General features: G+C 39.6%; 1 protein-coding gene across 3 annotated transcripts in view; it reads right to left on the reverse strand.

Annotated features, from left to right (window-relative positions):
- Positions 1-23,768, reverse strand: part of ARL15 (ADP ribosylation factor like GTPase 15) — a 540,185-nt gene that overhangs the window by 481,520 nt on the left and 34,897 nt on the right. The gene's annotated exons all lie outside the window — the stretch shown is intronic.

The raw sequence follows: 23,768 nt of genomic DNA on the forward strand, positions 1-23,768 counted from the left end.
CAACAACAACATGGGCGAAATACTGAATGACGCAGGAAGCATCAAAGGAAGATAGAAGGAATACACAAGAGTCACTGTACTAAAAAGAATTGGTTGACGTTCAGTCATTTCAGGAAGTGGCATACGATCAAGAATTGATAGTACTGAAGAAAGAAGTGCAAGCTGCACTGAAGACTTTGGTGAAAAACAAGCATCCAGGAATTGACAAAATACCAACTGACATGTTTCAACAAACGGAGGCAATGCTGGAAGCGCTCACTTGTCTATGCCAAGAAATCTGGAGGACAGCTTCCTGACCAACCAACTGGAAGAGATCCATATTCGTGCCCATTTCAAAGAAAGGTGACCCAACAGAATGCAGGAATTATCAAAAAATATCACATGCAAGTAAAATTTTGCTAAAGATAATTCAAAAACAGTTGCAGCAGTACATCGACACAAAACTGCCAGAAATTCAAGTCAGATTCAGAAGAGGACGTGGAATGAGAGTTATCACTGCTGATATCAGATGGGTCTTGGTTGAAAGCAGAGAACACAAGAAAGATGTTTACCTGTGTTTTATTGACAATGCAAAGGCACTCGATTATGTGGATCATAACAAATTACGGATAACATTGCAAAAAATAGGAATTCTAGAATGCTTAATTGTGCTCATGCAGAACCTGTACATAGATCAAGAGGCAGTCGTTTGAACAGAACAAGAGGATACCATATGGTTTAAAATCAGGAAAGGTGTGCTTCAGGGCTGTATCCTTTCACCATACTTATTCAATCTGCATGCTGAACAAATAATCTGAGAAACTGGACTATATGAAGAACACAGCATCAGGATTGGAGGAAGACTCATTAGCAACCTGCAACATGCAGATGACACAACCTTGCTTGCTGAAAGAGAAGAGGACTTGAAGCACTTACTGATGAAGATCAAAGACTACAGCTTTCAGTATGGTTATGTCTCAACTTAAAACAAAAATCCTAACAATTGGACCAGTAAGCAACATTATGATAAACGGAGAAAAGACTGAAGTTGTCCAGGATTTCATTTTACTTGGATCCATAATCACTGCCCATGGAAGCAGCAGTCAAGAAATCAAACAATGTATTGCATTGGGCAAATCTGCTGCAAAAGACCTTTTTAAAGTGTTCAAAAGCAAAGATGTCACTTTGAGGACTAAGGTGCACCTGACTCAAGCTATGGTATTTTCAATTGCCTCATATGCATGCGAAAGCAGGACAATGAATAAGGAAGACTGAGAAAGAATTGATACCTTTGAATCATGGTGTTGGCGAAGAATACTGAATATACTATGGAGTGCCAGAAGAATGAACAAATCTGTCTTGGAAGAAGTACAGCCAGAATGCTCCTTAGAAGCAAGGATGACGAGACGTCATCTTACCTACTTTGGACATGTTATCAGGAGGGACCAGTCCCTGGAGAAGGACATCATATTTGGCAAAGTAGAGGGTCAGTGAAAAAGACGAAGGCCCTCAACTAGATGGACTGACACAGTAGTTGCAACAATGGGCTCAAACATAGCAATGATTGTGAGGATGGCACTGGACTGGGCACTGTTTCGGTCTGTTGTACATGGGGTCACTATGAGTCAGAATTGACTGATGGCACCTAACAACACAACAACAAATAGCTACACTCTGAGAGAGTCTACCTTCTCTTGGAAGGAAATCCTAGATGACACACTATCCTAAATCCAAATATAATTCCCACGCTGTCCCTAGAATGGCTTCCCACCACTTGATCTTCACCTACTTCACCCTGAGTGTACTTTATGCCAGATGCTGTAGTTTCCTCTTCCTGGGAGGTAAGTATGGGCTGGAAAGCAGGGACAGAGTTTCCAGTCTAGCCAAAATCCTCACTAGGACTGTATTCTTATCCCTGCAATTCCCTTGTGACTGCTGGGTTGAAACTGAAAGCCTTCAATTTTTTTTCCCCCTTTGTAATAATAAGGAATGGCCTTAATGAGACAGCTTTACTTACAGAACTCCCCCAGGGGACTTGGAGTCCCCAGGGCTTTTTCAAGGTCCTCTGGAACAATGGAAAGCCATCCAGATCAGAATTTGGGGTGGAGGGAGAGGGGTTTGGAAAGGAAGGCTCAGTTTTCTCAAGATTCAGTGATTAAGACAAATCTACTGAGAAACATCAGGACCACAGACCCAAACGATGGTGCACAAACCCAGGCTAGGCTGAGCTGGGAGAGGAAGGCAGTGCAGAGGAATGGGAAAGCCATAATCCCAGAGGCAGCTGTCATGGGCTCTGCAGGACAAATACACCATTTGAGACATGAACAACCACACAGACCAGTCCAAAAGGAGAGTGGCAACATTGTACAGTATTCAGTCCAGACAGCTACTCCAATTCTCATTTTCCAGTGGAGACATAGTCCCCCAATCCTGCCAAACTATGCAGTTCAGGGCAGAGTGACCTATAAGTGGCAGGCAGAGGGCCTAATAGAGTGCATCTGGGATCCTCCAGAATAGAACCAGCACACATTAAGCCTCTAAAAAAGAAACAGAACAACCTGTTTTGACCCATCAGGCTCTCACTCATCTGAATGGACAGGATCACACCTCCCACTCTTTCCCCCTCGCTCCACACACACGCAAACTTAACCTTGAAATGGTTGTTGGTAATCAGTTCTGTCATCATCAATTCCTGATTATTCATGACACAGGCCTAGATATAAAAATAAACTGAAAAACTACAAATAACACCTAAATCATTTCTCAATATTCCTATTAATTTACTTATCCCACATATCTATTTCCTAATATTGAAATTAGTTGAAACTCCCTGAAGTGGACTGCAAGGGAAGGAAACAGGTTAGAGGTGAATGGAAGAAAGAAAACATCTCAGGACCTTAACAGGCTGTCGTGGTTAAGAGGTCATCTATACGCAGACATTCAAAACCTATTGCCGTCGAGTTGATTCAGACCCATAGCAAGCATACCGGACAGAGTAGAACTGCCTCACAGGGTTTCCAAGGAGTGGCTGGTAGATTCGAACTGCTGACCTTTTGGTTAGCAGCCAAGCTCTTAACCACTGTGCCACCAGGGCTTCAGACATGCAAAAGTCAACTGTATTTTATAGATTCTTACACTGCAGGGGAGGTAAACCAGTACAATAAATCTTCTCAATGTCAGAAAAAAATGCAAATATAATAGAGTGATCAGGTAATTTGCTTGATCAGCAGTATATAACATTATAACATGTTCTTACAACATTATTATAACATTGCTTTATAGCCTGCAAAATTCTTTCTCACTCATGGTCATCAACTCGATTATAATTCAGATGCCCCACATTAACCAAAAATCATAGAAAAGGATGTCTACCTAGAGCACCCTTAGAATTTCCACCCCTTTTACTGGTACAGACACACAAGAATATGGGATGTGCTAGAATTCACTCAGCAATATGAAATCATTTCCCCAAATGAACTTAAATTTGTTAGCAGCTTACAAGTGTGATACAAACCTTTTCTTTAAGGCCTGGAATGGAGGAAAGGATTAGCATGTTCCCTCAGCCATTCTACCGTGAGATATGCAGTGTGGGCGGCTTTAATGTTGCCACTTCAGAACGTGCATTCTGTTCTGCACTCTTCTTCCTATACTCATTCCACAACTATGCAAAGCCGTCCCGAGTTAGAATACGAACCACATTCCCCTGTACAAGCAGAAAGGGAAGAAAAGCCAATTTTCATGGTACCATCCTGATCCAAGTGCTCCATTATCATCACAACTACACAGTTACTAAACCATTACTCCTTATTTCTTTGTCATTACAGATTCATTACAATGAATGCCAGAACTCCAAATTGTTTTCCTTAGAGATGTCTAAGAGTAATTTCTGCTGCTTCTGACTCTGTTCTCTCACCTTTGCTACCCTAGTAACTAAATGGAGTTGAATAAGTCCTAGACGTCTTACCCCAACTCAGAGGAGACCACCATGCTCAAAGTAGAGTCAGGTGCCAAGAGAACACAGAGCTCTGATGAAGCTGATTTTTTACTTAACAAAGATAAAAATCCTCCAGATTTCAACCTTTATTTGAAGAAATTCTTTTTTAAAATGCACAGTCATATGTTTTCTATCTTAGAGAGACACGTGTGCTAAACAAGGAGAAAGTTAGGTTGTTCTCAAACTGAGATTCTTGCAGTGACACAAGAATCATCATTCTAAACACAGAATAATAGAGCTAAAAGAAACTTTAGCTGCCACAGTCTAACCCCCTTGTTTTACAGATGAGGCAACCAAGATTAGGAGAAGTGAAGAAATATACCCAACGTCATATAATCATTGTTTTCCACTGTATTCCCAATCTCAGCTAATGACAATACCAATCACCCAAGCCACCAATCGCAGAACTTGAAATACAGCCTAGATAATAAGTAGACTCCATGCTTCTCTGGATAGGCCTTAGCAGTATGAGGCAACATAAAAAATAAATTCCTGCTGCTTCTGATCTAACCTCCTAGAAGGAGGCAAGCCAGTGGGGAGTAGTCCTTCTCTCATTGGAGAGAAGTGAGAGGCTGAAGTGGGGGACAGTGTTGCCCAGGTCAGAAGGTAATTCCCAAAGTGTGCATGTTTGCTTATTTAGATGATGCTCTAAGACTTCCATGACTGTCGTTACAGAACCAGCAGGTGTTAGTCATTGTCCAACTGGGTCATTAACATTACAGCATTGCCAGCTACATCCATCCTGTGGCAGAATGCCTGGACCGTGAGATCCTGTAGGTGATAACACTTTCTTCCTTGCCCACCACACCCATTAATAGACCTCATTTTGTTTATAAGTGTCTGGTGTTAACAGTTCACAATACAGTTGAAACATTTGAATTAATTAGGTAGGATTTTTTTATAAGGTATCTCACTATGCTCAAATGTATTAAGCTAAGTCAGAGAGGCAGTCTAGAATAATCAATAGATTTCTCAAGGCTCAGGATAGGGTCTTACCCCTACTGCCTAGCACATTACTTGACATACAGTAAATACGCAATAAATATTTGTCAAACGGAACTGAACATACGCTGGGTGTGGAAAGATTGGGACTAAATATGGAATGAACCCAGAGAAGAACTTCAGAAGTCTGGGTTTTATTTTATTACCTTTGTAATCTCAAAAGCACATGCACTAAAAATATCTTTAGAGAGTATCTGGTCCTCTTTTTTATACAGCAGAAATCAGAAGCTCAGGACAGGTAGGTAAATTATGCAATTCTTACCAGTTATACAGGTTACACAGCCAAGATCTAACTCTCTCTCCCTCTCTCTCTCACACACACACACACACACAAAATCACACCATTGCTATCACCTATTATTATTATTATTTTATCATTTGCTCTTATCATCTAAAAACGAACAAGCAAGAATTCCAATAAGATTCTGGTAAATTAGGTTCCTATCAAATTGAGGTTTCACATTAATGTGTTCTAGAGGATAATGTGCTAAGTTTTAAAAAGGAGTTACTCTGGGAATAACTCACCTTTTCAATACAAGGCAGTCCCTGAAAAGTATTATGTCAATAGAAGAATGTGGACTCCAAAAGGAGTGTATGCTAAGGGCCGTTTTTCATCAGGACCTGATATCTCAACCTCTCTCATTTACGAAACAGATTTATCTTCCAAATAAATCTTTCTGTAGCTAAAACATCTATCTCTCAACACAATCTGAAATTCAAATGGATATTCCTGCCTCTCTTCAACAACCTTTTTCCCCAAGATCTAAGCCACCATCTAAGCTTTTGGTTTCAATGGGGCTTTACAGCCCAGTGACTAGGCTAGACTCACAGAAGCAGAATCGGAGGTAATTTTACAGAGTATTTCACTCAACCTCATCATTTTTCAGAAGAGAACACTATTGCCCACAGTATAAAAAAAATTGCCCAAGGATATTCAATTAGATGGCAGGGCCTAAATAGGAGCCTGACTTTGAGATCCACAAATCCACCTGCCTTCATAGAATTAATTTTGAGACTCTCAAAGGACCTACTACTGAAAAACTGCCTTTTCCATAAAAACTGATCGAACTCCAGTTATCTATGTTCATATCTTTGTTAATAAGTATACTCCTGGTTGCTGGGATTTGTTCTTCCTTCCCATGACAGCAATTATCATATTTTTAAGCAAATAATGCTCCCCTTCTAGGTTTGTTTGCAACCACGTACTCCCTGCCGCCCCTGCAGGTATTTTCCTCAGCGCGCTATGCTAATTTTTTTTACAGCACCATGTGAAAAAACAATGGCGTAGCTGCACTTACAAAAATACTTTATGGGTGGAGAGCGCGGTTGGCAAACAATGGTACAAGGCGCGCATCATTTGCGTCAAAATACAGTATTTTCTCCTACCTCTAATAAATAAAATAATGGTGAAGTATACTGATCTTTCTTTCGTGCCAAACAGAGCTGAGAGACCCTTCTTATACTCTTCATGTGATCTTATTAAAATTAACATTTTTCATGTTCTGAACCCCTTTAAAAGCATTATCTAATTCCTAAATTACCTTAGTTTTTCCCCTCAAAAATTGTTTCATATTCCTTTCATATCAGTTTAGACAGGAAACTAGATGATGAAATTCAGTGAAATAAACAGGCAGTTTAATTCCTTTTGCCAGGCACTGGCAATAAAAAGTAGCATTTGGGAACATAATGGGCATAAAGGGAATCATTTGGGCAGTAACATTTCTGGCTTATCTTCTTATCCAGGTTGCATTTATTTGGATGGGTGGGAAAGCAGGATAACAATATGGCAAATTTTCCACTTTGCTGCGTATAATTGTTGGGAAAATGGTAAGGCAGAGATTACAGGGCCACTAATATAGCAGCATATTTGGTTTTTTAAAAACATTATTCCTAGGCTGAAATGAATTATGCATTTATATAAACTAGAAATACAAAAAAAAAAAAAAAGAATTCCAGTATCGTTAGTGGTTTGTGATAACCCAGCTATAATTAGTAACTTGCACTGTAAATCTGTACCAGATAGAGCTGAAGAAGAATGGCAATTCAAACATCCCCATTAGCCTATCACTGACACTGTTAACAAATACAGCAAGACTAGATAAAATGAAGACACAACGAAGTAGTTTTGTTTAAAGATTTTTCTATCCCCACACTGCAGACAGAAAAACAAAAGGAGTCACATAATTACAAAAGATAAGGACTGAAGAGAAAAGGTAGTATTTTAGTCACGAGCGTAAAATAACAAGGGAGATGCCTGTGCGCGTGCTTCCTAGCCCATTGTCTATAACCCTTTGACTCCATGGAGAAAGGAGATAGGAAATGGGGCAAGCCATCTAATGAACCAACGGGGCCAAGAGGGTAGAACAACAATCCTCTCTACTTGGATGACTTTCACTATAACATCCATTCATCCATCCAACAAATAATTACTGAATGCTTACTTTGAGTCAAGCAGTGTTCTGAGCAACAGAGAAAGAGCAGTGAGCCACGCAAACAGAGACACTACCCGCTACAAATAAATCTCTAACACTGCTTTTAGGCTCCAGGAATGTATTTCCAACATGGCACCTTCAACTCAACACATCTAAAGCCAAGATCATCTTCTTTGGTCTCCGAACTATTCCTTCTACGTGTTCCATCTCAGTTAAAGGCACCAAACATTCACTTCTTCTCCTGGCCATTAACTTTCAAGTCACATTTAACTCCATCTTATCCTTCATTTACACCTCTACCAGCTCCTTCCATATATCACCAAAGACGTGATCACTGAACTTTTGCAAAGTTTCTTTAATCTGTCCCCATCTTTTCATTCCTACTACCATTTGGTGAAGGTCCTCAATATCTTTTGCCTAGAATACTGCAAGAGCCTCCTAACTGAGGGTTTTGGATCTTCCCTCCAAAACCTGCTCAACACATCCTTCCCCATGTCAGTTAATGGTAACAATATCCTTTAAAAAAAAAAAAACCTCACAAATATTCTTGACTCCTCTCTTCATCCCTCCTTACATCCAATCCATCAAGAAGTTTTATTAGCTCAGGCTCCAAAATACACATACTCTGACCATTGTCACCACCTCCACTCCTACCATCCTGGCTCAAGCCAACGTTATCTCTCGCCTGGAGTGCTGCAATAGTTTGCTTTCTGGCCTCCTGGCTTTCCTCTTGAGCTAGTACGGTCTATTCTCAAAAAAACAGCCACTTTATAACATAAATCAGTCAATGTCGTTCCCTACTTCAAATCCTGGAAGACTCCTCTGTCATTCAGAGTAAAATTATCAGAAGATGACAATCGCTCTTGGGGGAAAGTAGCACGGGGCAAAGGAGACTGAGAGTGCATAGGAGGAGTTTTTGTTATTAAACAGGGTGGTCAAGGTAGGCTTCATAGAGGACGAGAGATTTGAGAAAAGACTTAAAGGGGTGAAAGAGACAGACATGTGGATATGTAGGGAAGAGTGTCACTGACTGAAGGAACAGCCCATGTAAAGGTCCTAAGATAGGAGCGTTTCTGTGTTTGAGGAACTCCTAAGGGGCCAGTGGCTAGAGCTGAAAGTGAAGTCAGTGAATTGAAGAGTAGAGGAGATGAGGTTAGAGAGAAAAAGCGAGGCCAGATCACCTAGGCCTTTGAGGCTTTTGTAAGAATTTTGGCATATAAATGGAGCCCTGGTGATGTAGTGGTTAAGAGCTGCTAACCTAAAAGGTCTGCATTTCAAATACAACAGCAGCTCCTTGGAAACCCTATAGGGCAGTTCTACTCTGTCCTTCAGGGTTGCTATGAGTCAGAATGAACTCCACGGCAACTGGTTTGTTTGTTTTTTTATAACATATTAATGGAGCCCTGGTGGTGTAGTGGTTAAGAGCTTGGCTGTTAAGCAAAAGGTCAGCAGTTCAAATCTACCAGTTGCTCCCTGGAAACCCTAGGGGCAGTTCTACTCTGTTCTATTGGGTCATTATGAGTTGTAATCGACTCAATGGCAACAGGTTTGATTTTTTTTTAACATATGAATATAATTTACTTACTAAGTTTATTATTTACTATGTTTATCCCCACTAGCATATAAACTACCGGGGTGGGATTTTGCCTGTTTTGTTCACGGTTTTATTCTAAGTGTCCAGAACAGTGCCTAGCATATAGTAAATGTTCAGTAGTGACTGAATGAACGGACTGAGCTCCCTGATGGCAGAATCTCTACCCTAGGGTAATCTTCTCAAGAATAGCTCATCATGTCACTTCTCTGCTATAATTTTTTTTATTAAAAATATAAATTGGGCTTCCCCCCTCAGAAAAAATCCAACTCTTTTTGTTGATTCCTTTCAGCATTTTTGCTTTAATACAAATTTTAATGTTTTCAGTACAAAAACCAAAAAATTAAACCCTCTGCCGTGGAGTCTATTCCAACTCATGATGACTCTATAGGACAGAGTAGACCTGCTCCATAGGATTTCCAAGGCTGTAAATCTTTACAGAAGCAGGATGTCACATCTTTCTCCCACAGAGCAGCCAGTGATTTTGAACTACCGACCTTTCAGTTAACAGCTGAGTGCTTAAACCACTGCGCCACCAGGGCTCCTGTTTTTGGTAGAATTGCCAATATTCTCTAAAACATTCTTTCCTAAATTAACAGCAGAACACAGTGGTTGTTTGGGTTTCTTTATGGCATTTTAACTCAACTAATTTCCTTTAGAAAGTTATTGATTAAAAAAAATTTCTTTCCAGTTTAGCACTGCACTTTAAAGGACTGCTTAGAGGACAGTGTACAGGATCTGAAAACAATTTTAAGCAGCCATGAATGTGAATAACAACACAATCCACTTGCAAAAGCACTGAAACAGATAAACAACAATAAAGTTCAGCTAATACGAACATCTATGAGCTATACTCAGGCAGCACGGAGACTGTAATTCATAACGATTCTTTTTCAATTGGAGGAGGGCGCTGAATCATATCAAATTTTTATGTATAAAATGACTTTATATCATGCTCTTTCAAATATCTATAGAAATGTAACTGTTTTACAGTTAAGCCCACCAAGTTAAGCTCATCAATAAGATAAAAGATTCCTAGTTAGAATTTCTATTTACTAATAAATGTTTACAATCACATCTATGCCATATATTTAGAAATACTTGTATTTATGGAATATACTTAAAGAACTCTCAGCACATTTTATAAAATACTATAGACTGTTATTGTTTTTAGCTGCCACCGAATCAACCCCCAACTCATGACAACACCATGTGTTACAGAGTAGAACTGCTCCATTGGGTTTTCCTGACTGTAATTATTACAGAAGCAGCTTGCCAGGTCTTTCTTCCATGGAGCCACTGGGTGGGTTCCAACTGCCAACCTTTAGGTTAGCAGCAGATATCAAACTGCTTGAGTCACCCAGGCTCCTTAGAAAAATAACAGCTGACAATTAAGCAGTTACTATGTGTCTTGCTCCGTATTATATGTTTAACATGGATTTACTCATTTAACTGCTACTACAACCCTATGAGGTTGGCACTATTGTTATCCCTATTTACAAATGAGAAGGCTAAGGTTCAGAGATGTTAAGTAACTTGCCTAAAGTCACAGAGCTACTAAATAAACCCAGTTTTTATTTCTGAACCCTTGTTCTTAATCACTCTTGTCTCAGGCTTATTGCTTTGAATCACACTTCAAATGTATGACAGAGAAATAAGCTTACTTTACAATCTGCCAGTTCCAGTAACACTTGTTGAATCTAAGTACCTTAACTGGTCCCAGAATCACAGTAGCCATATCTGAACAATGGAATCCCAGCAAATCAGAACAGGGTTGGGAAAATTAGTCCCTTTGGGAATCTGTAGTTGGAAGAGAGCTGATCTCTCTGTGGCTGTATACAGGAAAACCTGCAAAAGTCAGAACCCACGTAAGGCAGAAACCTGCCAGAGAAGGAAAATGTAAATATATTTCACTAACACAGAGCGATTGCAAAGCGGTAAGATTGCACCCTGTCAAAGGTAGAAAACTCATGAAACCCGGAAAAACAAGGCAGTCCTGTCTCGTTCTGGCTCTCGCAGGTTTCACGTATAATAAATGACCTTGGGAACAGCTTCTGCCTGCCTTGTGGACAATGTAGCAGAAAAGTATCAGTCTTTTGAAAAAGAAGAATTAAGATATGGAAAGCAAAGCAGAAACAAGAGACAAAAATACCACAATATGTCACTAAGGCCTCCTGGTTTTTGGTTCCAGGCATTTCTGGGTATAGGCCACATCCTTCCTTGCCCTTGGATTTGATGAGAAATCCCTGAATCTAGGAAATCAGTTCCGCAGTCATACTTAGGTGGCTTAACTGGGTTTCTGAGACTTCAATTAAGGGACTGATTATTCATTATTTAGATTTGAGTTCATACATGAGCTGAAAACCAAATAACCTTAACTGACATAAAGGGAAAAAAATATGTGAGAATTTGCAATGGCAGCATTTAGAATTATAATCAACTAGCTTAAAGAACAAAATGCCCCTAGAATAATAAAAACTGTGAGAGCCTCAAGACATCATAAAAACGATGGTTTTCTTCTTGGAGAGCTGGAAGTTGAAATGAACTTAGAAGAAAATCATGTGAGATGCTAAAAAGCAACAAGCAGCAATAACAGCAGCAATAGATTGTTGTTGTTATTTGCCATCCGGTCCGAGATAAGCAAAAAAGCAAGCTCCTTGCCAGTCACATTATTAACTCTGATACATACAGACACACACACAAAAGGATGAGAAACAGAAAATAATTGGTCTTATTTACAAATAGACAAAAATGAATGATATCTTATGGTCACAAGGTTGAGTTTCAAAAGAAAAATTAATTATATCCTGTCACAAAATAATAATTAGAATAACTACTTCAAAAGACCGATAGCCATTGTTTATCTAGCTCTGTAGTACTTAAATTTACCTGGACTATTTTGATTGTAGTCATCTTAACAGTAAAATAAATTATGTACCATCTCAAATTATCTATTTAAATCAAAATTATGCTTCTAAATGGTATTGCAGAGCTTTGGTGGCACAGTGGTTAAGAGCCTGGCTGCTAACCAAAAGGTCTACGACTGTCCTCAGGGGAGAGGGACTGGAGTTTGAGTTATGTAACAAAAACAAAACAAAACAAAACAGAAAAACAAACCCGCTGAGTTCAACTCATAGCGACCCTGTAGGACAGAGGAGAATTGCCCTACAGCGTTTCCAAGGCTGTTATCTTTACGGAAGCAGACTGCTACATCTTTCTCCCGTGGAGCAGCTAGTGGGTTCGAACCACTGACCTTTGGGTTAACAGCTGAGTGCTTTAACTGCTGAGCCACCATGGCTCCTTAGAATTATGTAATAAGACCCCCCCGTCCCAATAAATACTCTGGACACAGAAGCGCCATGGGCTTCCTGTTTAGTGAAAGACATTGATGCACGTGGGGGATGGTGGGGTGGTAGAACATCACTTTTTGGGACAAGGAAGCTCTGTGTTGGGCACCGTCCCAGACCTCGCCCTACGCATCACTTCATTTGTATCCTTTTTACTATAATAAAACTGTAATCCTAGGTATAGCACTTCCTGTGAGTTCTGCGAGTCATTCTAGTGAATTATCAAACCCAAGAGAGTAGTAGAAGTTAGCAGGTTAGAAGTGAGGGGGGTTGGGAACCCCTGAGCTTACAGATGATATCCTGAGGGAGGTAGAGGGAACCCCTGAATTTGTAGCCAACACGTCAGAAATGAGGGAGCCTGGTCCCCTACCCTGAGCTTGTGGCTGACATCCTGAAGGGGTAGTGGGAAAACCCTGAATTTGTAGCCAACAGGTCAGAAGCAAGGGTGTCCTGGTGACTTCCCAGTTTGCAGCTAGCATCTGAGGTCCCGGGCAGACTTGGCAGTCTGGAGGACTATGTCCTTTCTTGTGAGGTCTGACATAGCTCTAGATGAGAAGGGTCAGAGGAGGGGGTGATGCATGTATAGCTAGTCAGAATAGAAGCAAAACAAAGGCAAACAGAATTGATAATAGTTTGCACTGATTTGACTGATCTTTTCAATTTGGTATCAGAGAAGTGAAAAGTGGAATTTGATACTTGGGTATCAAATGATTTTTTTACAGGTCAGTAGGGTGTGGTCATCAAGGAACCCTGGTGGTGCAGTGGTTAAAGCACTCGGCTACTAACCAAAAGGTCAGTTGTTTGAACCCTCCAGCTGCTCTGAAGGAGAAAGATGTGGCAGTCTGCTTCCATAAAGATTTACAGCCTTGGAAACCCTATCAAGCAGTTCTACTGTGTCCTTTAGGGTCACTATGAGTCAAAATCGACTTGACAGCAACGGGTTTGGTTTGGTTTTGGTAGGGTAGTCATCATTCATTCATTTATACCCTGTGTTGGATGCTGAAGACACACAGGTGTCTCTGTGAGTACTTTGAGGACGTCCCCCTCAATTCTATGGGGTGATATATCTGTCAACAGCCATACTAACTGCTATAACTAACATATGGTCAAAGTGCATCAAGGGAAAAAAAAAAGGAAGAGGAGACAAACTGCTTCCTGGAATTTAGTGTGAACATTTTCGTTGCTATTGAGGCTAAGCATGAATTTCACAAAGATTGAGGGTATACCAAGCATTTCTAACTTTTCTTGCTCATTTATTAGTGTAAACCTTTCTTGACCCTTGCCTATATTTTCACCTTGTTAAAAAAAAAAAAAACTCTTTGCATGATGATCTCCCCATGTGCCCTATAGCAAAAAGAATATTTCTATTCCTTTGTACTTACTTTCATTTATGTTCTTCAGTTGAGGGGTGGGATATACCCTATCATACTCTTAAAGCCCATCAGTTTCTCACGTCTTTCCCATGGACTATAGGTCCTAATGTTTCTAGTTACTCCTCAATTAGCAGCCCATCCATTCCCTGTGTCAGTGTTCCTCAAAAAAAATTCTAGATGGTGGAATCATCTGCATATTTATTAAAAGTAGAGTCCTGGGCCCTAACACAAATCTACAGAATCACTCTTTGGAGATGGAGCTCCGAGAGCTGCGTTTTAAAGCAGTGACCATCAATTATTAGCATTATTTTTTTGGTTCCTGTAGTGTCTGAATTGTTTTTAAAACTACGTACTCCCCTGCATATTTTTAAGCTGACATCAGTTTAACGAGTTGCAAATAATAATGTCCAACTTGTTGTAAATATCCAGGTTTATAAATAAAACTGTTAAATCATACTCTTAAATGTATAAAACACCTCTAAATATCGTAGAGACTTGATACCCACATTATCCATTTTAAAAAAAGAACAAGTTCCTTTTCAGTTTTACATCACTTTGTTTGTATTCTTTTCTTCTTGAATTCATATACCCTTTGCACATTCCCAACAGATTTTAATTTCAATCTTAATACATTTTTTGTTTGAAAATCTTTTACTGATCACTCTATTGTGCTTTTCTGCAACCAAACTATATATCTAATCAACACGTTAAATTTTAAATTGCCTGTGATCAGAGGCTTTAAGAATTTAAATTTTTTTTCTTATGGATTTAGTTTCTAAAAGTATTGGGCCACAAGTAATCAAAACAAAAGTAATAAATGTTGATAAATCCATTGTAATATAGAAAGTAAAACTTTTTGGAAATACATTCTTAATTAAATGGATGGACTTTTTTTAACATAACATAGAGGAATATTACTTATTGCTAGAATGAGATAAGGTTCAGCAACAACTCTATTTTTCATTTTTCTATGTAGATATAAGCCCTGAGAAAGTTATTCTCATAAGTAAGTAGATAGAAATAGAAGTTTGGGTACAATAGTATCATCCAATTCTTTGAATGTCTTCCAATTTATATGACAAAAAAAATCATATGTTGACTTATCGAAATTATTTATAATAATCAGCTGACAATTTCGTTATTTGGTCATATTAGAGTCATTCGCCTTCTCAACACCAACAATTGTTGCTTTGTTTTGTGCCCTGAAGGTGTTTACACCCCAGGGCAAGGCACCATAATAAGATTCAGGCTGAGTCAGAGTAGTGCCTTTCCTTCCTAACTGGAAGTAGAGCAGCTGTAAAAGGAGAGAGGAAAAGGAGAATCTACAGATGGACAAAATCAGACCGATGCCTGCACACTTCTTCAATGTCTGTGTATCCCCAAGAGCACGTATACCCCGGTTACAATACACTTATTACAGTTCTGTCCATGGATTCAGTCCACAAATATTTACTGAATACCTCAAGTGTGCCAGGTACCTATCTAGGCATTGCAGACACCCCAGTGAACAGCACAAGCGAAACCCCCTACCCTCGTGGATCTTCCAAGCAGGAGCACACAAACTGTCATGTCTGTTCTTTGCTGCTACAGCCAGAATTGTCTGTGCCTCCTGTAGCCTGGGCAAGGAACTCTCTTCTCCCCACCCCAAAGATTTGTATACCCACTTAGTCAACAAATAGTTATTGAACACCCACCGAATGCCAGAGCCCGAACTACAGAGGACACAGGCTGATTCTCCACAGTGCTCGATAAGCAGAAAGCCTTTCATTCAGATTCACTTTGCATAATACAAAGCAAAGATTAAATTATCACCGGGGTCAGTTATATATAGAAGGTAAATCAATTGGCGGTGCTTAAAATCTAAAACAATTTTGTTCTCAAGCTATAGATGTGAGTGCACTGCATCCTGCATCGTAACTACATTCTAGAATAGTGCTTAATCACTGACAAAAACAAATTACTCTCCCTATCAAGAGAAAGGAGTCCCTAGGTGGTACAAATGGTTAACACACTCAGCTGCTAACCAAAAGGTTGGAGGTTTGAGTCTACCTAGATGTGCCCTGAAAGAAAAGCCTGGTGATCTACTTCCAAAATATCAGCCATTGAAAAAACCTACGGAGTACAGTTCTACTCTGACACACATAGGTTCTCCATGAGTTAGAATCAACTAGAAGGCAACTGGTTACTGGTTTTATCAAGAGAAAAGTATTAGCCCTGTGGACCAAACATTAAACATTTATCAAGAAAACAAAGTCAACCATCCATGAAAACAGGTAACATAAAAATGCACATTTCCAAGGACAGAAATTTTCATCAACTACATATACTCTTAATGAAAATTTAAGGCCCACTGTAACATTTAGGTTGGAAAATTAAAAGTATTTTAAGTTTCCAAGTTAAATGACGCTAAATGTTTCTTATCCAGAAAAGCACCTCTCCACCCAACCACACAGCTACAATCTATAATTACCAAAAGAAACTTCACAAAGGCCGTTTGTACATGATTCCATTGTAGTCAATTTCCCACTTCCTATCTTTTGTTTTGCCTTAAAAAAAAAAAATTAGTGTATTTACAGCTAGAAGATGAGAAGTGTTCTTTCATATATGAAGTTTAGTTAATACAGAATACATAATCAGAATTTTTTCTCCACAGTGGTAATATACTTGCAGTTAAGGCCACTATTTCATACCATTTACCCTTAAAAGTGAAGGTAACTAACAGAGTGGGGGTTGTCTGTCGGTAATACAGAACAACGCTGGCTGGACCACATGAAAATGGAACTTTTAACTCCACCTTAACAGCACAGCAGCCTAACCAAAAGAACTTCTCAGGATAGACGGTATTTTTCTATTAACACCGTAATCCAAATGAGAACAAAGTCTCTTCCAAGGTTCCATCTAGATCAAAATATTACTAGTCTGAAAACAATCCAAAAATTCAGCAAACCCTTCTAAGCTTAAATAGTTCCTTAACTCACCTTAAAACATGTGACAAAAATACAATGGAAAAATATAAATTGTGTAATCAGCATATAAGGGACATTATAGGCTCTAAATAGGGAAAATTCTACGAATTTTGGGTAAAACCAGAAAATATCAGCCTCTGTTATTTTAGGTTAATTATGAACTTAGAAAAAAAAAGCAATCACCAATGCTGGGACAAACTGGCATCCTGTGCCCCCGATGAGATACAATGAGGAGTCGGAATCAACTCAGCGGCAATGGGTTTTACGTCTGGAGTATATACGTAATGCTGGAGGTGGAAGTGGGGGTAGAGAGAGAAGGCTAAATGGTAACAGGAGCCAGCTCATGCAGGGCATATGTTAAGGATTCTGGGCTTTATCTTAAGAGCAATGGGGAGCTATTGAGAAGTTGTAAGCATAATCAGGTTTGCATTTCAAAGATTATGCTGGCTGCAGTATAGAGAAATGGACTGGAAAGGGAAGACCAGCTAGGAAGAGGCTATAGCGGTGGTGTGGGCATGAAATGTGGTGCCCAAATCCAGGGGATGGCAGTAGAGGTGAGGGGTGTCCAGGACAGGAGAGGTCAGCACCTGGGGACTGACAGGACAGTGAGGTCGAGGAGAGATCAGGCTTGAATCCAGCTCCTGGATGGATTGTGGTGCCAGAAAACAAGCAGGTGGCAACTGTAGGTTTGGGGGTGGAAAGAGAGCGGGTTTGGTCTGGAACAGACTAAACAGGAGTGGTCACGCTAGAGGAGTTGTGCTGGAGTCACAAAGGTCGGCAGAAGAAAAGTCTTCATCTTGCCAGAAAAGGATACATTCTGCATTCCCCAGAATAAAACACCTAAACCAAACAGATTTTATCTTGCTCTTTTCTGGGCTCCAGTTTCCAGAGATGATAGAAAAGTTCTGCAGTACCTTCAAACTCACACATTTACTGTATAAACCGACATTAGGACGGATATTTGTGGCTCTGAACAGGTTTATTTATTAAACCTAAAACTTTAAATTCCCCTGCTAGGAAAGTTAGTGATGTTAGCCAGGTATTTTTACTCTACCGGAGAACATCTCTTTGTTTATTAAAGGTAAGAAAGAAAACAATTATAAATTCTAATTTCTGAGGTTATAAAGGATACCCTCCCTCACATCCCCCAAAAATAAAACTGTGAAGAGCTAATCTAAACACATGAATGCATGCGTCTGTGGGCAAAAACACATATAATACTATGTTGATGTTAATAAATAAAGCAATAGATTCAACCTTGGCCCATAAAGTCTCAATTATCAACCCAACCAGAAGCTGGACAGTCTTGTGGGCTTGTCATAAGACACAAAACTTACCTTGCTCCCACACTCTGCGCTCATTCAGTGAGTGCACTGACAATGGCTACCGACAACACTGGCTCTATTTTACACAAAACCTTTCCTCTAGGTTTTGTGAGGTTCCCTAACGATGGCTGAAGCACAATGGCAGACCACTAGCTGGTGGTGGCTAGAAGCAGGATGAGGGCTGGGAAGGTAACTGAAGCATATAGAGACCTTCCTGTTGGATTTTGAACCCGTTTGATCAAAATTGGAAAAACTGGACAGCTAACTGTTCCCCAATATCTATTCTCTTCTCCCCTTTAGTAACAAAACTCCCAGAGTCTTAGCTCTTTACTTGAGTCCACATTTCCAATCCTCCTTTGTGATGAGATATAGTTGTGTGACTAAGTTCTGACAACTGAAATGTAAGGGGAACTGATGTTTGCAGCTTCCAGGTCATGCTGGTAAAAGGGAATTGCTTGACCTCCATTTCCTCTTTCCCACAGGATGAAACAAAGATGGAGGGAGTGGGGAGTGAGCCAGCGTCTACCTGTCCAGGAGCAGGATAACCTAGGCAGTGGAAGAACAAGGCAGAAGGAGCCTGAGTCTCTGGGTGTCCTCATGAAGCAAAAGGCTAGACTCAACTAACAGCTTGGATTTTTATACGCAAGAAACCTGTTTTAAAAAAGAAAACAGTTGCTGTACAGTTGACTCCAACTAAGCGACCCCATGTATGTCAGAGTAGAACTATGCTCCATAGGGTTTCCAATAGTTGAAATCTACTTTCAGAAGTAGATTGTCAGGCCTTTCTTCCGACTTGGACTTGAACTACTAACATTTTACTGGGCAGGTTAACCATTTGCACCACCCAGTGACTTCTGTTTAAGCCCCTGTTAATTAGGTCTTCATTAAAACAGCCAAATCAACATCTATATTAATTCACTTCCACTCCACTAAAGTCTACAATTATGCTGAACATCTTTGACTAAGGTGTGCCTCACTTTGTCTCGGAGCTTTTCATTTCTTTATCATGACTGCAAACATCTCAGCATCTCACACAGTTTACAATGAATGTTTACACCAGAGTCTTCAAGGAACATAATAAGAAACAGTCAACCCCACTCCTCTCCACACTGGTCACATCAAACCTGCTCTTTAATTTGTTGCTAGAGCCACTCTGCAAAGCCTACTTGCAGGACTTCTAGTCTATCAGACAAATTTTTAACCTTGGTGTTATGTATGAATATGACATTCTAAACCCAGCATTAGGACTTGCCTACATTGATTTTTCCCCCCTAGGAATGATGACAAATTATACTGAGTCCTCTATATTTTATTCTTGGGTGCCTGTGGAAGCAGAAACACGCTCCCCACCCCTCACCCCCAAAGATGTACATGTTCTAAGCCCTGGAACCTGAGACTATGTTACCTTTCACCACAAAAGGGACTTCACATAAATGTGATTAAGTTAAGGATCATCGAGATGGGCTCAATGTAATTACAAGCATTCATATAAGAGGAAGCAGGAGGGTCAGAGTCAAAGAGAAGGAGATATGACAATAGAAGCTGAGGTTGGAGTGATGTCATTAGTGAAAGGGAGGCACAAGCCAAGGAATGCAGGCAGCCTCTACAAGTCCAAAAAGGCTACCTTCAGATTCTCCCCTAGAGCCTCCAGAAGGAACACGGCTCTGCCAACACCTTGATTTTAGCCTACTGAGAAGAATTTTAGACTTCTGACTCCAGAACTGCAAGAATAAATTTGTGTTGTTTAAAGCCACTATGTTTGTGGCAATTTGTTACAGCAACAACAGAAAACTAACACAATGTCCTTACATGTAGCTCTATGCACTGCAAGAATCTGACTGAGGCTTAGGGTAAGACTTGTCCAGACTTAAACACCTAGACTGAAATTAGCAGTTTTAATGATATACACTATTATTAGTAGTATTGTTAATAATAATGCACAATTGTTTTGCCATTTTATTGTAATAACAAAAGTAGCTCTTCCCAGTTTCCCCCCAAAAAAGATCACAGAGTTGTATAGGAAAAGTGTGGCAGATACAAGCAAATTTTATGGCTAGATAAATGGATGTCACTACCTACTATTGAGTGAATCTTTATCACAGAACAAAACTGGATGCCATCTTTACAAACTCTGTTACTGCTTTGAAGGATGATTTTTTTCTCTGCAAATAAGATATCATTTAATAATTACTGCAAAGGCAAAAGAAGAATTTAAAGAGTTCTTTAAGCTCTTATTACTAACCAAATCTGTGACTATACTTAGTATTTTACCGGTATTGTTTAGTCAAATCTCATTCATCACTTGGTTAAATTTTAGTTCATGCAGCCATTGAGTATAAAGAGGTAAACAATCACTGTGGCTTCTGTGAACTTTAAAAATACAGTTCCTGGAGACATGCAAGATTAACTGACCCTAGCTTCGTTCATCTGGGCCTCCCAACTTCCAGTTTTGGTCAGTGGGGTTCACAATCCAACAGAAAGGTCTCTATATGCTTAATTACCATCCCAACCCTCTTTCTGCTTCTATCCACCACCACTGTGCTTCTGTCTCTATGATGGTTGCAGTTCCTATCTGAGAGAAGTTTGGGTACAAATGTAGGTCCCTTTGAGAGCATTTATCCTGATGTTCCAAAAGCGAAGTCCTTAGCAATGCCCTCTGAGCCTCTTCGGCCCAGAGTTAATCCATACCTGACTGCAGAGGTTCAATTCAAGATCACATTCTTAAGCATGGCCTGTTTTCATTGCCAGTGTTTCATAAAATTATAGAACCACAGTTGTAATGAAAACTCTTGGCTTCAACTTCCCTCCCCTCCTTCCTCCCAACCAGAACTGACTGAATGTTGTTCAATACCCAAAACAGTCTAGATCCACGGAACGGGGCTCCTTTTGTGTCAAAAACTATATTACTTCCTTGTAATACATCACGATATTACATTCTAGAGATTACACACTGTCTCCTGGGCTATGCTGCACAGGAAGTACAAGAGACTTACCTCCTCAGAGCAAATGCTTGGTTCTAAAGACTGTTTCTTTCTGCTTCACTCTGCTTCAACTTGTTCTAGGTTTTAGTAGCAGTGGGGTCTACTTATAACTCCACCACTGAAGATATGTAAGTTTTTCTACCTGTATCTTAAAGTTTCCTATCTAGAAATCTGAAGTAGGAATTATTTTCCTCTGTTAAAAACCAACCAGTTGCTGTCAAGTCAACTCCAACTCATGGAGACTCCATGGGTGCAGAGTAGAACTGCTCCTTAGGGTTTTTCAAGGCTGTGACCTTTCAGAAGCAAATTGTCAGGCCTTTCTTCCAAGGTGCCTCTGGGTAGGTTCAAACCTCCAATCTTTCAGTCAGTAGTCAAGTGCTTAACCGTTTGTGCAACCCAAGGACCTCTAAATAAGCATCATTGTCTTTTAATGTCTAAAGAAAGGTCTGCCTACTCCAAACCTTGGAGGGCCTGCATAGGACATCCTTTGTTGTCCCTGAATAATGATCTTTATTAAACTTCTTAATGCTTATGGATTAGCATACATTTACCTGCAAAATAACAACACATTTACTCTTATTCCTTGAGTGTTCTCAGTGTATTTGTCCTGAATATACTCCATTTTGGTCTTGCTCATTTTAGATTACGGATTCCTAATATACAAAAACTATGGCTTTTGTCTCCTTAATCAGCTGGTATTTGATAATTATGTTGAAAGCATATAGAAAGAAAACTCAAGATAACCACCTGACATTGTTTGTCTCATCCTATAAACTCACTTATAATCTTTTTTAATTTCCTCCTCTACTTTTTGTTTTACTTAGAACTTAAGCATTTATTTTCAACAGCAGGTAACAAGAGTTGTTCTGGTTTGCTAATGTCCTTTATTTACAATTCACAAGATCTTTTTTTCTTCCCCTTTTAGAGAAAATTTTTATCTACCTTAGAATGAGTCCACAGCCAGACCTTCACTATTAAATAATAAGAGACTGAACACTTCCAAGGTCCCAGGCCCAGGCCGGTGCTAGGTATTCAAAGATGAATAAACACAATTCCTGACATTATTGTATGGCAGTATTCTCAGGTTCTATTGTGTTGACTCACTGCAGTGGCCATGGAGGTATGGGGCTCAATCACCCTTCTAGAGAAGCAGCCCCCAGTGCCACAACTTCAGAATCACCATGGCATCCAGGCTGAGGCCATGCTTCAACTGGGCTGCTTCCAGCCAGTGACTGAGCGTGCACAAGTACTGGAGTCTGGCCTTCCCTGCCCAACGTGGAACTCCTCTAACAGGCAGTCCCCATCAGCCTAGCTAAGACTTTCTTAGAACTGCAATGCGGTCTCAGGCGCTATCTACCCGATCCTCCTTCCTTAGGCTCTCCTTTCATAAGTGTCAGATCGGTATGTCATCTGAAAGCTCTCTCCACCTTCTCTTGTTCACTTTCTTTCTATTCTTCACAGGTATTTACCTCATTAACCTCTTGTATGTCAAATTTCAGGGAGCCTTGGTTGCACAGCAGTTAAGTACCTGGCTGTTAACCGGAAGGTCAGCAGTTCAAACCCACCAGCTGCTCCAAGGATGAAAGTGGCAGTTTGCTTCTGTAAATATTACAGCCTTGGAAACCCTATGGAGCAGCTCTACTCTGTCTTATCAGGTCACTATGAGTTGGAATAGACTAAATGGCAATGGATTTTTCTTTGTTTTTGTTTTTTTTGTTTTATGTCTAATTCTAACTTGGCATCTGCTTCTTGGAAGACTGGAGAAAACATAAAATGTAACTTAATATAAATAACAAAACATACATTTAGCTTCCAAGTAACCTATTTATCTAAATGGGGATGGAATCCCTGGGTATTACAAACAGTTAATGTGCTCAGCTGCTAACTGAGCAGTTCAAGTTCATCCAGAGGAACCTCGGAAGAAAGGCCTGGTGAGCTACTACTGAAAAATCAGCCACTGAAAACCCTATGGACCACAGTTCTACTCTGCCATGAGTCTGAACTGACTCAATGGCAAGTGGTTTGAGTTTGTAATTGGGGACAAATATCACCCAATTTTGTTTTGAGATTACAAATATATACAAAATCCAGAATCTGAATGAATACATAAAATGCATAGGAAGAAACTTATCTGAGACAAGAAGCTAACACAAAAGATAGAAAAATTTTTTTTGAATCTCTGTGTCTTCCTGAATTCAAACTAGGGCAAAACTGGAAACTGTACTCACTTAATTTAATATTATGAAGCATACAGCTATTGAGCACTTACCATGTGCCAGATATTGTACAAGATATTGTGCAGGACAAACACAAAATAAGCTTGTTGCCCTCAAGAGATTTATAATCTGTAGTCATATCATTTACTCAGAATTCTTATATCATTCACTTTAAATGATTTCCTTAAACTTGTTGTACCCACTTACACATATTCTTCTCTGCAAGGTAGATGAGAAAACAAAAATAAACATCACTGTATTTCCGGTCCAGAGTCTCAGATGCCCCTCTCTAGACCTTCAAAAGGAAAAAGCCAGGACATTCTGTCATTGAATCTTAAGACTGGAAAAGTTCTTTAATGGACATCTACATAGATACAACCCCATATTCCTGAATAAAGAATTGGGTAAGTACAAGACATTTGAGTCAAATGACACACTCCTGTGGAAAAAAAAAATCCTCAAACGCTTTAACATATTTCCTTTTTTGCTGTGTTGTGAAATACATCATACATACAAAAGGGTGTATAAGGCAAATACAAAGATTAAAGAATAATTATAAAGC

Source organism: Trichechus manatus, unplaced genomic scaffold (assembly GCF_000243295.1).
Source record: "Trichechus manatus latirostris isolate Lorelei unplaced genomic scaffold, TriManLat1.0 scaffold00074, whole genome shotgun sequence".
Lineage (NCBI taxonomy): Eukaryota > Metazoa > Chordata > Mammalia > Sirenia > Trichechidae > Trichechus > Trichechus manatus.